This window comes from Schistocerca cancellata, chromosome 5, assembly GCF_023864275.1.
Source record: "Schistocerca cancellata isolate TAMUIC-IGC-003103 chromosome 5, iqSchCanc2.1, whole genome shotgun sequence".
Taxonomy (NCBI): Eukaryota; Metazoa; Arthropoda; class Insecta; order Orthoptera; family Acrididae; genus Schistocerca; species Schistocerca cancellata.
Window position 1 is genome coordinate 414505292 of NC_064630.1, and position 17123 is coordinate 414522414.

Below are 17123 nucleotides of genomic sequence, written 5' to 3' on the forward strand. Positions count from 1 at the left end.
TCCCAGGGCAACGAGACCATTTGGGATTTGTGCCAAGCATTTGCTTGAGTCCCTTGCTGTGGAGCGTGTGGCACCCCAACTCCAGGGTTTTACCCGCCTGCCTCCCTGGTTGCTCCAGAGGCCGAGCGTCCTTTTAGACTTGTCAGAGTACCGGAGGAGCTGCACTCCTGCGTTTGGTTTTACCTCCTTATTTTACGATGTTTTAAACCAGCATCCTGACATGTACCTGTATTTACGGATGGCTCTAAACAGGGGGACTCCGTTGGTTGTGCTGTTGTTTTCCCTGATCGAGTCGTCAAGTTACGGCTTACTGCGGCATTTACCATCTTTGAAGCTGAATTGTTTGCGATCTTGCGGGCATTGGAGCAGATGAGATGTGTTCCCAGTCTTAAGTTTCTCATCTGTTCTGACTCCCTGAGTGCCCTTCAGACCATGCAACACTTGTACCCAGCGGATACGGTCGTCCAGAACATCCATGATGCTCTACTCCACCTGCAACAGCAGGGGAAGGAGGTTCCTTTCTGCTGGGTGCCAGGGCACGTGGGTATTAGGGGAAGCAAACTGGCGTATGTGGCTGCCAAAGATGCATGTTCCCTCCCTCACGTTGTTGAATGTGCCGTCCCCCTCCATGCTGTTACCTCCCTTTTGCATTTTCGTGTTATGCGTCAATGGGAAGAGGAGTGGCTGGCAGTTGGTGAAAATAAACTGCGTCTGGTCAAGGCCACCACACGGCCATGGCATACGTCCTATCAGTCATGCAGACGGGATGAGGTTCTCCTCACTCGCCTCCGCATCGGGCACAGTCCCTTAATGCATGGTTTTTTACTCCGGCAGGAGGACCCCCCCAATCTGCAGTGCTTGTGGCGTACAGATTACTGTCCGCCACATTTTACTTGACAGTCCTTTATTCTCTGACCAGAGAGCGGTGGTTTCCTTGCCACCGGATTTGCCCTCTATTTTGCAAGACGACGCAACGACTGTGGCTAAGATCTTACGGTTTTGTGTCGTGTCCAATTTGTTGCCTCGGATTTTAGGGAGAGGATTTTAATGTGCTGCTGGGTGACTGGCTCACCCATGTTTTAGGTGAGAGATCCGCCAGTCACGATTACCTACTTGTTTCATTTCGATTTCTGTTCTCTTTTCCTTGTGTTTCCTTTCCTTTTTTAGTGTGTTTCTTCTCCTCTTGTTTTGCCTCTGTACGTGAGGATTTGGAACTGCGTCAGGTCGATGTCTTTTAGTCCTTCTCCTTGTTTGCTGTCCGTCTTCGTCCCTTCATTGCATGTGTTCCTGTTTCTATGCGTTTGGGCGCTGATGACCATGTTGTTTAGTGCCCGAAAACCTCAAACCACACACACACACACACACACACACACACACAGAATACATCATGAGGGAATGGTACAATATTAACCCAAAGAACATCCACATTGGAATACCCACGGACTAAATAAGTTTAAGTTGTCCAGAATTTGCTGATGACCTTTCTCACTTGTCCAACAGTATTCAGGAAACCAAACAACAAGTTATCTCACTGCAGGAAATTGCACAGAAAATTGGTCTTGGAATATCCCTTGAAAAACAGTTAACATGTTACTTCCTGGCAGATTAAAACTGTGTGCCCGACTGAGACTCGAAATCGGGACCTTTGCCTTTCGCGGGCAAGTGCAAGAAAGTATCCTTTCTCTCAGGAGTGCTGGCTCTACAAGGTTCGCAAGAGAGCTTCTGTAAAGTTTGGAAGGTAGGAGACAAGATACTGGCAGAAGTAAAGCTGTGAGTACCGGGCGTGAGTCGTGCTTTGGTAGCTCAGATGGTAGAGCACTTGCCCACGAAAGGCAAAGGTCCCAAGTTCGAGTCTCGGTCGGGCACACAGTTTTAATCTGCCAGGAAGTTTCATATCAGCGCACACTCCGCTGCAGAGTGAAAATCCCATTCTGGAAACATCCCCCAGGCTGTTGCTAAGCCATGTCTCCGCAATATCCTTTCTTTCAGGAGTGCTGGCTCTGCAAGGTTCACAGGAGAGCTTCTGTAAAGTTTGGAAGGTAGGAGACGAGGTACTGGCAGAAGTAAAGCTGTGAGTACCGGGCGTGAGTCGTGCTTCGGTAGCTCAGATGGAAGAGCACTTGCCCGCGAAAGGCAAAGGTCCCGAGTTCGAGTCTCGGTCGGGCACACAGTTTTAATCTGCCAGGAAGTTTCATATCAGCGCACACTCCGCTGCAGAGTGAAAATCTCATTCCAGTTATCATGTTAACTGACCCACCACTCATAACCAAAATTGCCATTGGAAACCAAGAAATCAAAGCTGTAGATAAATTTAAATATTTCTCCCAAGAAATCATAACATATAACCTCAATGAAAAGCCAACATGGCATAACAGAATAAACAAATTGACTAGAGCAGAATATATCACCAAGAACATCTAAAACAAAAAAAGCCTGCCAATAGGAAAAAAATTAATACACTAAAAAACAGTCACTCAACCAGAAATAACATACACAACTGAAACCAACTTCAAACAACTAACACTGCACAAATAGACAAAATACTCAAAATAGGGAGAAGAATCATCAGAAAGTGCATCAACAAATAGTACCAGGAATATGGACACTGGAGAGTTGCTACAAATGAAACAGTCTACAAGGAAATAGAACCGGCAATGAGTACAATCAGGAAGAAACGCATTTCATTTTTCGAACATCTAATCAGAACACCAGAGAACAGGACCATCAGGAGAATAATAGAAAAATTGTGGAATAGTATGTAAAACATTTAGTGGATTACAGAAATCAAAGACGATATGGATGAGCTACAGATTACATTGGAAGACCTAAAAAAACAAAACTGACAAAATCAGGAAACTCACAGACAAAAAAATCAGACTGCAAACGATAATCAACAAACAGCCAATAGGAAGGGTGAAGAGAGAAGGATAAGGTCCGAGAGAATGAAGAAGTACTGGGCTGACAGAAAACTGGAAAATTCTTTATATAAAGTTGGCTAGAGTGGTCCAATGAAGGCCATACCACAGTCTTTTTTTTATGCCAGATTGTGGCCATACAATGTAAACAAATAAATATATAACGTCGGTAGAAATCGGGGTATCAAAATGTTGTAATTAACATTCTGAAAGAAACAAAGCCAGAAGGTCGACACCATTTTCCAGTATATCTAATATCTCCAATTTTATTTATCCCCATCTCCCAGTGTGGCAGTCCTGTGACATATAAATTGTGATATATCTTTCCATTCATGTTTTTGGTCCAACTTTGTGTTATATCTTTCTATATTCATTGAGTCAGCTGATAATGAAACCTATCTTTGAAAAGTGTTGTAATGTCAACATTAGCAGAATCCCGTATGGCATAAGATAATGTAACTAGTATGAGAGAGAAGATGGGCGTGTATCATCCTCATTATGTGTACAGTGTTGTAAATACTACCAAATATTCGTGATAACAATTTTCTGTAAATAGTGATTTGAAATGGTTCTGTGATGTTGGAATGGTCATATATAACGAAGTTTCGCTCAACATGGAAAACAACAACAAGGAATCTTTCAAGTTATTGGACGTGACATCCTCCGGGAGTGCTTCAGAGTCCGTAGTACCAGAAGTAGTATTAAATCCAAGGAAGAAGAAACTGAGAAGGTGCGATAGTCTCACAACAGTTGAGTAACTTAAAGTTAGGATGTTATCCGTTGTCTAGATATTTTTACAATGGAAGCAGTATCTTTATACTGTTATTTTCTTGTGGTTATTAAAGTTCATGCCCAGATCATTAATTTATGCTGCACGCGTGAAAATTACATTGACCCAATCAGGTACAGACAAATGAAGAAATAATGCTATAGCTATGTTTTCTGCTTCCAAGTAGCATCTCAGTCGAGTTCTTATACCTCCAGTATCTCAATTTCCCAAATGGTGTTAACAAGAACATCAACTGTTTGGCGGTACTGTAGTGTGTATTGCACTTAAGCGCCCATACTATGATTATTACGGTAATACATTGTGCAGTTTTGTTTCCCTTATAACTGTGCAATGTGAGAGCCTGTCTTGCTCTCTACCTTTCGTAGTTTTAACTTCTGTGTTTGTTTTGTGTTTCCATAAAGCTGTTCAGGTTTTATAATTTACGTAGTGGTTGTCTAGATCCATCTTGAGAAGTAAACAATTTATTGATCAGCTCTTTATCATATTTGTGGTCCGTATGTGATTTGTTTACTCCGTATTTAGGCGAGCAAGTTTTGGGCTTATTTAAATTTACCATCGCTCGTCATGAATGATAATACTGTTGACTGAACAATTACTATAGTACGGATATTAATTACACAAGTCTGTCAGAGTGTAGAGCAGCTGTTTCGCAACTAAAACACTATCCAGCAAATTTTATATCCTTGCAGCTTTTTTTTCTTTCCTCTTGTTATTTCTGCTGCTTCGCTATCTTCAGTTCCTTTCTTATTTCTGAAAGGCCTAATTACGAATTAAAACTTGGGCTAAACATTCTATTTTCTTTATTTGTCGCACACTGACTCTTTTTGTGAATATTTTAAATAACTAATGTTAGAGGGCATGGGAGAAAATAGGGCGACTTCTTGCAGAAATGCAGTTTGGTAACAAAGAGAGACTGGTAGTATGCGTTTAATTCATGAAAATTTACTTTCATTTTGGAAATGCTTTTATACTGATTTACCATGTTCTGTATATTTAAATGAAACACAGCCTATTAAACACATATTTCTGTACCTTTTTGGCCCCCTTTTAGAAAACAGGCAAGTAACAACATAATTAATGCAGTTTATAAAAAACTATTGATGTCTTACATTACACCCATACTTCTCTCCTTCTCTGTGCTATTTGTATAATATATTTTTTATGACTGACGGCCAGTTTTCGTGTTTCCCGTACATTACATCTGCTAATACTATGATTATGATTCTGGCTCAACAAATATGTAGAGGCCATGCAAATGTTCTTCCAGTATTTTCTGAAGTGTGGAGGATTTTAAAAACAGCACTGGATGTAATGTTGCTGTACTGTTTTTTTTTTTTTTTTCCTCACTGAGAGGAATTTTAATAATAGCTCTGACAGCATTATAGAAGCATGCGATTCCACCCATCTATTTTGACCCATGGTGTATCAATATGGTGGAAACGGCTGTACCAATTTGAAGACAGTGATATCACTACACACAGTCACCAACAAATGCGAACAAAAATAAAAATGACACAATAACGTCTCACTCCAAAAGTAAAATGAAACTAACAGGACAACCACAGAAAATTGAGGATTTACGATGGGGACAAGCTAAATATATAACAATAAAAAACACCGCACCATCCCAAAACAATTAATATCAAAACCAATTTAAATTACAGTGTTCCGCTACACCAAATCAGACATTTCCCTTGAGCTACATAGCTCAATCGCAGCTATTGATACCAACACCCATAACCCCAAAAAGTGGGATTGAACATTCCCTTGACCCATATAGCTCAACTGCAGATATTGATACCAAGAAACCAACACCTACAACTCTGAAAAGTGGAACCAAAATCCGAACGATTCAAAAAGCCAAATACCCAATATCCACTATGTCAATTAAAACACAACTCACCTACCATAAATATACAACCCACAAATTACCGCTTTTACTATAGAATAAAAACAAAATTACTTACCAACAAAAACCTCCGGCAATGCCACCTAGGTTTTCCATCTACTCACTGGTTGACATCGCTATATAAACATGTCCCTGGTCCGAGCCACCAGAACTCTTGTCAACCTCACGTTGTTGCCACAAATGTGACACCTACCATATTCAGAAAAAGAACCAAACATCTTTACATCTGACATCATATAATCACCCATCTCAGGGCATAATGATACACTTGTGAACTTCACTGACGTATTCATACATAACAAAAAAGCAATAAAAAATTAGACTTCTTTCCACACAAAAAACACCAAACTAATCTGACCTAACAAAAACGCCAAACACAGAAAAAAAATGTTAATAACTCACTGAGAACACTTCCGTAACCAACTTTACCGCACCAACTACCTAAACTACAAACCATATTCGCCCAATGACAACCAAAATTCAAATGAACCCAATACCACATGTTAAACTCGGCACATCCACCACCAGAGGGCACTATCGAATACAACATGACATCTACACACACAACCAGCCCAGAAACTCCACACCGTAGTGACATCACACACCCGAACACCGTTACATCATCGGTCAAAGCAGACAGGTGAAATCGGACGCTTCCATCTCAGAACGCTCAAGAACTTCACTGTTGTACACACAACAAACAAAAAAGCAATAAAAAAATAGACTTCTTTCTGTACAATGAACACCAAAATGCAGAATGCTGTTCAGTTCCTCACTGAGTTTTTTTATACATTGTACAATAGGCACCAACTGGATAAGACCATGCAGTTGTTGAGACACTGATCTCACGTTTTGAAGTACAGCATTTGTTCTGTCCTACATATGGATAATGAAAAGATACCCCCCTCAACACACACACACTAAACTATATGTTTGAGCTGGTTAGGAAAATGAGAGGTACTGAAATACTGGACTTACCAGTAACTTGTGTCTGCTTTGACCCACACGCATCAAAACTGTTGCCATAAATCACTTACTGAAGTCCATAATGTGTGAAATAACCCTACATGCTGTAACAGTTATTGTAATTATGGTTATAATAGAAGGAAACATTCCACGTAGGAAAAATATACCTAAAAACAAAGATGATGTGACTTACCAAATGAAAGTGCTGGCAGGTCGACAGACACACAAACGAACACAAACATACACACAAAATTCAAGCTTTCGCAACCAACGGTTGCCTCATCAGGAAAGAGGGAAGGAGAGGGAAAGACGAAAGGATGTGGGTTTTAAGGGAGAGGGTAAGGAGTCATTCCAATCCCGGGAGCAGAAAGACTTATATCCATCCGATCCATCCATAAAGATATCCATCCGCATATACATATGTGTGTATATGCGGATGGATATGTGTGTGTGTGTGTGTGCGAGTGTATACCTGTCCTTTTTCCCCCCTAAGGTAAGTCTTTCTGCTCCCGGGATTGGAATGACTCCTTACCCTCTCCCTTAAAACCCACATCCTTTTGTCTTTCCCTCTCCTTCCCTCTTTCCTGATGAGGCAACCGTTGGTTGCGAAAGCTTGAATTTTGTGTGTATGTTTGTGTTCGTTTGTGTGTCTGTCGACCTGCCAGCACTTTCATTTGGTAAGTCACATCATCTTTGTTTCTAGGTATAGTTATTGTAATTACTTTCATAAATGTGACATTGTTGGCTTTGCCAACTCATAACCAAACTCTTATCCACTAGCCAAAAGTAGGTTTTGGACCATGCTACAGATCAGTTTCTGTTTTCGGTCCATTGTGGCTCTAGGTGTTCCCTCCACTGTCCACTCCTACTAGAAAAAAGTAAGATTGGGTTTAATGCCCTGTCGACATTGACGTCGTTAGAGACAGCACAAGCTCGGATTGCGTCTAGGATGGGGAAGGAAATCGGCCATGCCCTTTCAAAGGAACCATCCCGGCATTTACCTGGAGTGATTTAACAAATTTACAGAAAACCTAAATCTGGATGGCTGGACACAGGTTTGAACTGATCCTTCCAAATGTGAGTCATGTGTGCTCCCACTAGAAGCATCCTGTGACATTTTCAGTCCGGTGCACCTGGCATTCTGTCTGGGTTCGTTCTTTGCACCTTATGTCCTCTGCCTCAGGATAAAGGAGCTATGATAGCTGTCTTAGCACAGTTTTATTGCTAATCTACATGAACTACGTTTTTATCCATCTGCTGTACACCTAGTATGTGCTAACTGCATAATTTACAATACCTGTTGTAAATTGCCAAACAGCTGGGGCATCACTGTGCCTGTCACCCTGGCCCAAATAATTACAGGCTTAACCAAACAATCACTGTTTTTTGCCTTGTCTTACAAATTTTGTTATTGTTACTGCAAATCCTAGGGTTTCAGGTCATAAGCCCATTTTCAAGTACATTACTGATTACAAAATGATAATACAAATATAAACACAGTAATAAGGCAAAGATAGTCATCTCAACTTCATAATGTATCGATCCTTGGCTTAATATAAAAATAACTTAAGTGACCATGGAATTACATCAATTACATTAACATGTTCACTGAAGTAATTTTACATTAAACTGAGGACCGATATATTAAGAAGTTGAGATCTTTGCTTTATTATCATGTTTATCTTTGTATTATCATTTTGGAATCAGTGATGTATTTGAAAATGGACTTGTAACCCGAAACCTAGGTTGTACAGTAACAATCATAAAATTTGTAAAGCAAGGCAAAGAAACAGTGATTGTTTAGTTAATTTACAATGTTTCACCAAGGACCCACAGTTCATTCAATTAAAAACTTACAGGTTTATGGAGACTCACCAGTGCAAGTTACGAAAGACGAACTTCTTCTGATTTTCTACTAGTTAAACAGCTTTACCACTAACAGTTTACAAAGTGCAGGTGGCCAATTACCAAGCTGTTGAGGCATTTTGTTGTGGGCATTCACATGTTCTGAGGCTAGAAATGGTCGGCATTTCTGAGATTGTAGCAGCTACACACACAAGTAGTTGGGTACCAAGCCTTCAGTCCTTTTTCTGTATATGATTCCCTTCTTTCTGAAGAACTAGTTCTTTGTTGACACATTCAACAAAGCTCATTATGGTGCAGGGCTTGAGAATGTTCTGGATAGAGAGAGAGAGTTTCATAGCATTTTTTTTTCTTCTAACCATAATGCTTTAGTGCTTTTCTATGCTTCATTATCATCTTCATTTCCCATCTATCCAACATCTGGTCGGGTTATCATATGTTATTCTTTGTTTGAAGCTTTTTATCTGTAAATATACCATGAATTTTGGAGATCTAAGAAAGTTTGTGCAGTTTTTGAGGGAAACAAGATGGGATGTCAGATGGGAGGTGGGGGAACACACACATCCAACAAGCTCTTGTCTGAGTTTAACAAAGCTCAAAGGCAGTAGACACAGCTAAAACATTTCTGCTAGTTAGGCAGATAATGTTTGTGCACAATACACGGCAAGAAAACTACATAATCACTTCGAAAAGGACTAATTTGACTTGAGAAAATCAGGCGTTAATGAGGCCCTGAACATTTTTTATCTGTGATGATGACCTACATAAATTCAACCCTAGAATGAGGGGAAATGATTTAAGCTATGTGCCAAGCTTGTGTTCTTTGGGAAAAGGGAAAAGAGAGAGAAATATTTCCACTATGTAGGTAACACACATTTTTAACTGAATCTATACAAGCAGCAATTGATGATTGATTTGTGCACACTACTTCCTTGTCATCAATTATTTCTTGCACAATGTTTCGCATTTGGAGCACAGTGTCATTACTGGTAGAAAAAAAAGGGTGATTTTTAATATAACATAAAAAAGGGAGGTTAGTGGCTAAGTGTTAATGAAAGGACACAACTACTCATGTAAAATTTTCTATTTATCCACAGGTGATCATATGGGTTAAAGAAGATATTGTGTGAAGCAAATTGCTTCCCATAACTGTAACCATAAATGTTGACGTCTCTTGACAAACCAGATTTCTTCCAACAAAAATCTGACTGAAAAGACAGCATCAAATGCTACTGAAATACCACTTCATTAACATCACATAAGAAGCTGTCCAGAAATTTGTTTTGTAGGTGACATTACATTCCAATTTTATCCTGATTCCTTTCCCTCAAATTCTTTCTTTTCCAGCCAGTTTTCCATCGATCACAAGAGAGAACTCATTCTGTGATGAAAGTGCTTTTCAACGTTAACTTGATATATTCTTCACCTTGTAACTGGCAAGTTTCTTCGGACATTAACTCTGGAAATTGGGAGAAAGTCATACATAATGTAGGAAGCTACTTGATTTTATCACAATGAAAAAAAAAGACTGCTTTGAACTTTTACAGAAACATTAGTTTACAGACATATTGTGTCAGTTAAGAATGTAGCTAAGTATGAGTACAATCCTATTTTACCAACAATTGTAGGCTTAATGGTTAGTAGCATGTTATATATACTACTGAAATATAAAGTAGCACTGTACTGCAAAATATAGATGAATTCATGTCATGTAATAAAATAACAATGAAAAGAGTTTGTGATGAATATCACAGAATGGTATCCCAGACTACATGTATGGGAGCAGGATGCAGTTTGTGGGAGGTTTATTTTCGGGTTTTGCTTTTTCATGTTGCTTTCAGTTGTAGATCTTAGTACAGAAGAAACTTCATCGTATGAAGAAAGTAAGATGTAGAATCATTCCTGCTTCTCTGAGGGCATCCTCATTGGGGTAAAGAGTGACCAACAAAAGATTTCTCTCTTTTTCTGTTAATTGTGCTGTCCATTTCTGTTTTCTCATAATTACCTCTGTTCTTCTGTTGAGAGTATCAGAAACAGCTGCATATTGCCAGGTGTTAGTGAGTGACATATATATCTTTCACCAGTTTCCATTTTCATACAGTATCTTATTGTGTAGCAAGAGCTTTGATTTAAAACTGCTGCTGTTGAATTTGATATAACTGTACCAATCTAATTTGTAATTTGAATTAATTTTGATTTGTCAAGAATCCAGCACACATTATCATTCATAAAACAGATATTAACATACAAGTTGAGAAATGCTGTACTGTGGGTGAACTTATCAACATCCACGTCTTTTCATGTACTGCAAAATATAGATGGTGATCCTCCTGGATTATTATATACAACATTGTCGCTCATGTTGTGATTTCATCGTAAAATATGAAATTGCTAAATGTTCAAAATATGAGCAGTTCTGTTACTTACATGCTTTGTGGAACAATGTTGGCAGCAATCACCATGGTATGTGACAGGAATGCAAAGGAATGTGTCAACAACTGGTTGTGTATACCAAATGAAAGGGGACACGGGAGGAAAAAAAAAAAGTGACATGAGTTGAGGTAGTTGTCAGATTCTGGGATCACTAAAACTAGATAACATGTAATTTATTTGGAAAACAGTAATTGTAGCCCTAAAAATTTGCAACATGTTTATTGTATCAATTATCTTTAACTGGAATGGAGGTTATCTTATCATATGTGTTTGCTTTGCCACCTTGAAACCAAATTATCACCTTTTAAGCTAACCAAGCCTTCTGACTACACTACAGATCATTTTTCCCCCTCAGCTTTCATTCCAAAGAAGAGTGGGAAAGAACAGGAAATTTGAAACAGTTGCATTGTCAATTAAAGCAATCTTCATTATGCATTGTAACCATGAATTGTCTGAGAAGAATATAAAATGGTTTCATTTTTAGTGCCAAACCTAGCCACTTATATCTGCTGTTAGTATGAATACCTGGATGGCTGGCACATTATAGTTTTCATTTACTAGGTAAACAACATTTTTTTTAACCACCACTCCCCATCATCAGGAATCTTGTAATAGCACAACTTAACAGTGTTTTATTTTTAATTTTTCTAATTAAAAAAAAGGTTTGTCACCTATGACTACTACCTTTCTGGATATGTTAAACTCACATATTGCCAGCCTACATATCACAGGTGAAATGTCCCTTCAGGGGCTCAGCATTCGTTTGCTGAGTACGGGCTTGTCGACCCGGGTTCCTGAGCTGGGGCTGGTAAGCACCGCCAGTCTCCTGTCACTGTAAGCTCTGGGCATGCTTCAATGACCAAGGAACGTGAGGAGGGTAAAAATCTGTAAAAAAAAAATCCCACAATCTCAAGATGTGTTGCGTGCTTATGAGATGCGTGGCTGTTGAGGTGGAACAGTCGTTAGCCGTTAGCGGGCAACCTCTGGGGAATTTGCCGCACCTTAGTTGTATAAGGCTTACCTAGGCACATGGGGCTCTGTCCAGGTGAACTTCTAGTTCCCTAGCTGCTCATGGGACAAAGGTGGTGGGCTGCAGAAGTTACCAACACCCAATCAAACAAGAGCACTCATGTAGCCAGTCCTCCAGACTTGTGATTTACTTAGCTTGTGTCAATATTGAGTAAAAGAACACATGCTGGTGGCCAGATGTGTTTCTTATAATTAAATGCAAGGAGGGGAGTTTTGAGAAAGTTTCACTAATGTATATACAAAAAGGTTTAGAGAGAATTGCTGGAACATTAAAATCTCTTAAGCACTTGCAAAATGGGACCCTGTTGGTAGAAACATCCAGTTCCCAACAAGTCAAGAACATCCAGAAAACTCTGTGCCTTGGGCAGTATGCAGTAGAAAATGAACTGCACTACACCTTTAACTATAGCAAATGTGTTGCCACTCACAGGGATCTGGTTGACATCCCCCAAACTGAAGCTGTGTGGTCCCAGGAAGGCATTGTTGATGTACAGAACATAATGAAACAGATGGATGGTGATCTCATGAAATCTGACTCATTTATACTGACTTTAAGCAGCACAGAACTTCCTGAGCGCCTGGTTTCCTCCATCTTAACATGTAGCTTTATTTCCCTAATCTGATGCACTGTTTTACCTGTCAATGCTTTGGGCACACCACCCCAGGTTGTAAGGGGGCAACCACTTGTGGTAAATGTGGTAAGGCCACCCATGAAGGTGTTGGTTGTGCATCTCCTCCAAAGTGTGTAAATGCTGTGGCGATGATCCTGTCTGGAGTAGGGACTGCAGTGTCTTCACTACATGAAGAGAAGCCACCGACATGGATGATCAACAGAGCTAACTGGGCTTTGGTCAGCCAGCTAGCTGTGTTTGAACATTGCAACAGCATCTAGGAATGGGTAGACTATATCACACAAATGATCCATCATGCCACTGACTTATCTATCCCAAAGTCCTCAGGTGATCTTCAGAGGCGAACTGTACCCTGGTACACAGATGAGTGCTGTTCCAACCATTCGGAGCAGACTTGTGGCTCTTCAGCAATTTAAAAACTACCCTCCAGCAGACAACATTATAGCCTTTAGGGTCGTGAGAGCAAATGCCCAATTTCTGGTTAAGGAGAGCAAGAAAACGTCATGGCAAATGTTTCTGGACTCTATCAACCATTCCATTTGTTCTATGAAAGTATGGGAAGCCATCATGAGGATTTCTGGTAAACGCATTTATCCACCAACAGCCGCAATGCTGACATGAGGCAGTCTCCAAATGGTGTCTGGAGACATTGCTCAGAAGCTGTTGAAGAACTTTGCACAAACTACTGCAAATGCCAGCCAGGATCCGGCATTTCGTCACCACCATGTGACTGCAGAGAGGAGAAAGTTGGACTTTGGTTCCAAGAATTCAGAAACTTGCAACTACCCTTTCTCTAGGTGGGAGCTGGAATCCGCCCTGTCCTAGACTCGTGACACTACACCAGGTCACAACCAGATCCGGTACTGCATGCTTAAACATTTGCCAGCTGCATCGAAAGATTGAATGTTTTAATCTTGTATGGCAGACTGGTAACTTCCCAAACTTGTGGAGAGAGGCAATTTTGGTACCTCTCCTCAAACCAGGAAAGAAGCACACATGTACCAGTAGCTTTCAGAGTATTGCCTTAACGAGCTGTGTAGGAAAGACCATGGAGCGAATGCTTAATCATCATCTGGTCTGGCTGTTAGAGACCATGCAACTCCTTAGCCACTCTCAGTGTGGATTCCGAAGATTTCGGTCCAGTTTTGACAACCTGACTCTGCTAGAGGCGGCTATTCAGCAGGCTTTCCTACGTAGACATCACTGCCTTTGAATACTCTACGATATCAGTAAGGCATACAATACTACTTGATGACACTGTATTCTTGCTCAACTGCATCAGCAGTGCTTTTCTGGCCACCTGCCCATCTTCATCTGGTCTTTCCTGTTTTGGCGCTATCTTAGCACCCCAGTTGGTGATTCGCTGTCGGATTGTTTTGAGCAGGAGAATGGTGTCCATGTGGGCAGTGTTTTAAGTGTTATCCTCTTTGGCATAGCCATCAACCGTATCATGTCTGTGGTAAGAACTTCAGTGCAGTGCTCCTAATTCATGGTCGATTTTGCTGTTTTCTGTTCCTCCTCCACTGTTGCATCAGCAAGCTGTTAGTTGCAACTTATAGTATGGAGGTTGGAGGAGTGGGCATCAAAGACAGGTTTTCAGTTTTCTGCAGATGAGAGAGAGAGAGAGAGAGAGAGAGAGAGAGAGAGAGAGAGAGAGAGAGAGTGTGTGTGTGTGTGTGTGTGTGTGTTTTCATTTAGCCAGAACTCTGAGGGCACTGAAAATCTGATCCTGGGGAGCAGACAGGGTGTGTCACTTCCGGTTTTCTAGGGCTCTCATGCATTCACAACTAGGCTAGGAGTGCGCAGTGCATGGATCGGTGAGGCGTTCATATTTGAAGATCATTGATGCTGTCCACCATGAGGAGCTCTGGCTGGTCACAGGTGCTTATAGGATCATTCCCATACCCAGCCTCTGTGCTGAGGCTGGGGAACCACCACTTACCATCTGGCAGCAGCTCCTCCTGGTGCATCAGGTGTGTAAATTTCTCGCAGCTCCGACTTTACCCGCACACCATACTGTTGCTCATCCACCTCTGGAACTTTTTTTTTTCCAAATGTCTGTGAGCACAAGGCTGTTTGGGATCTGTGCACAACTTGTGCTGGATTTCGGCGGTGTTGAGCCAGTACGGCCCCAAATTCAGGGCGTTAACCACCTGCCACCCTAGCTACTGGAGAGGCTCAGAGTGATTTTAGATTTGGTGTGGTAAAAGAGAGATTGCACTCCTGGTTCCATTTTTAATGCGACATTTTCTTATCTGAGCACCACAACTCTGTAGTTGAAAAAGGGAGGTTCTGTTGGTTATCCTGTTGTTTTCCTGTATCGTGTCCTCGAGGTTTGACTACCTCAAGCGTTTACTGTCTTTGATGCAGAATTGTCTGATCTTGTGGGCACTGGAGCAGACAAGATTATTCTTCCAGCACTAAATTTCTTGTCTGTTCCCATTCTCTGAGTGCCCTTCACTCATTGAAATGTTTGTACCCAGCAGATAATGTAGTCCAGACCATCCAAGATATCCTCCTCCAACTATGACGACTGTGGAAGGTGGCTTTCTGCTGGGTACCAGGGCACATCAGCATTGCTGGGAACAAAAGGACAGATCTAATAGCCAAGGAAGCATGTCTCAATCTACAGGTATTTCATTGTGCCACCCCCCTGCATGCTATCACCTTGCTGTTGAGCCCAAGAGTCCAGTGTCGTTGGGAGGATGAGTGGCTGGAAGTGGCCAGCAGTAAGCTCCGTTTAGTAAAGCCCAAAATGCGGGTGTGGTGTACTTCCTTCCAGCCACGTAGATGGGACAAGTTTCTCCTCACTCATATTCGCACAAACCACAGCTCTAGGACATGTGGTTTCTTGCTCCATAGAGAGGACCCTCCAATCTGTAGTGCTTGTGGCCTACAGATCACTGTGCACCATGCTGTATTGGACTGCAATTTATTTTCTGAGCGGTGGGCCACGGCTGATTTGCTGACGGATCTGCCATCTCTTTTAGGTAATAATCAAACAAATGTGGTTAGAGTTTTAAAGTTTTGTGAATTCTCTGATGTTTTTACCAAGATTTTAGGAAGAGGGTTCTAATTCATTCACAGAATGACTGGCTTGTAAGGGGCCAGCCAGTGACAATATCCTGTGGTGTCTGTTTAGCTCCTTTCTCATTTCACTAATGTTTTAGTCTCTTGTATAACATCTTTAGTTTTTTCCCACTGTCTGTTTGTATGGCCCCATTTTGCTAATTTTGTCCACATTTGTTTCTTTTGATGTGTGGTAGGGCATTGATAACCTCAATGTTGAGCACCTGCAAGCATGCGTGCTCACACACACACACACACACACACACACGCGCGCGGAATGCATACTGCCTGTCACTGTTCCTGTTCTAAACTTTAGTCATAAACCACGTTAGGCTCATCTTTGTTGAAAGAATATTGGAATTTATATCCTCTTTGGATTGTAGAAGTGATACTTAAATGCTCGCAATAATCTCTCTTCATACTGACATTACTAGGCTATATCAGACAGACATGACTTTTGTTAGAGTTTAGTTTTGTAGAAGTTGTCTTCCAAGGCTTTGACAGCTTTTGTTGTGCAAATTGGATCTTCTTTGTTTTTTCCCAGATCAAAATCAGTATTCTTCTTCCAAACATTTGCATGAGGGTCTTCCTGGTTATTCTTAACCAGACTGTGTTTACAAACTGTCCTTAAAAAAAGTCTCTTAGGACCGTGGCAAATTTATGACACAACTTGACTAAAAGAATTGACCAGTTGATAGGACAGATACTGAGGCCTCAAGGAATCATCAATTTGGTGTGGAGGGAAGTGTGTAAGCAGCACCAAATGGTGTAGACTACAGTAGTTATTCAGAGATGGAGGGGCTTGCACAGGTAGACTAGTGCAGAGGAGAGCCGCATCAAACCAGTCTTCGGGCTGAATACTGCAACAGCAACATCAGCAGATATAAAAACATTAATTCTGCTTTCCAGAGAACAGCATAAATCTCAAAAATAGAATGGTGCTGTAGAATAAAAAATAAATAACTAAAACTAATTTCAAAACAAATATTGAAGACTGTCAAAAATAGTTCAAGACCATTTCTTACCGTGTTAATGAATACGTAAATACAATTAGTTTGCATTATTTTCTCCATTATGGTTTAAGGACACTGCGACTGATGGTTGTTATGGGGAAGGAATTTGAAGCAGCCAGCCACTGTTGTCACAGTTCCTTTTTTTCAGATTTCTGTTATTTTCACACCCACCTACAGTAAGTATGCCTTTAGGTTAACACTATACACTGACCAGTGAAAACATTAGCTGGCCGCTGTGGTCAAGCAGTTGTAGGCGCTTCAGTCCAGGACCGCACTGCTGCTACGGTCGCAGGTTCAAATCCTTCCTTGGGCATGGATATGTGTGTGATGTCCTTAGGTTAGTTAGGTTTAAGTAGTTCTAAGTTCTAGGGGACTGATGACCTCAGATGTTAAGTCCCATAGTGCTTAGAGCCTTTTTTTTTTTTTTTTTTTTTTAACGTTATGACCACTGCCCGCTGTGAGACTGAATGCCACCAGTTGATGTTGTGTTCATGTGTTGTGCTA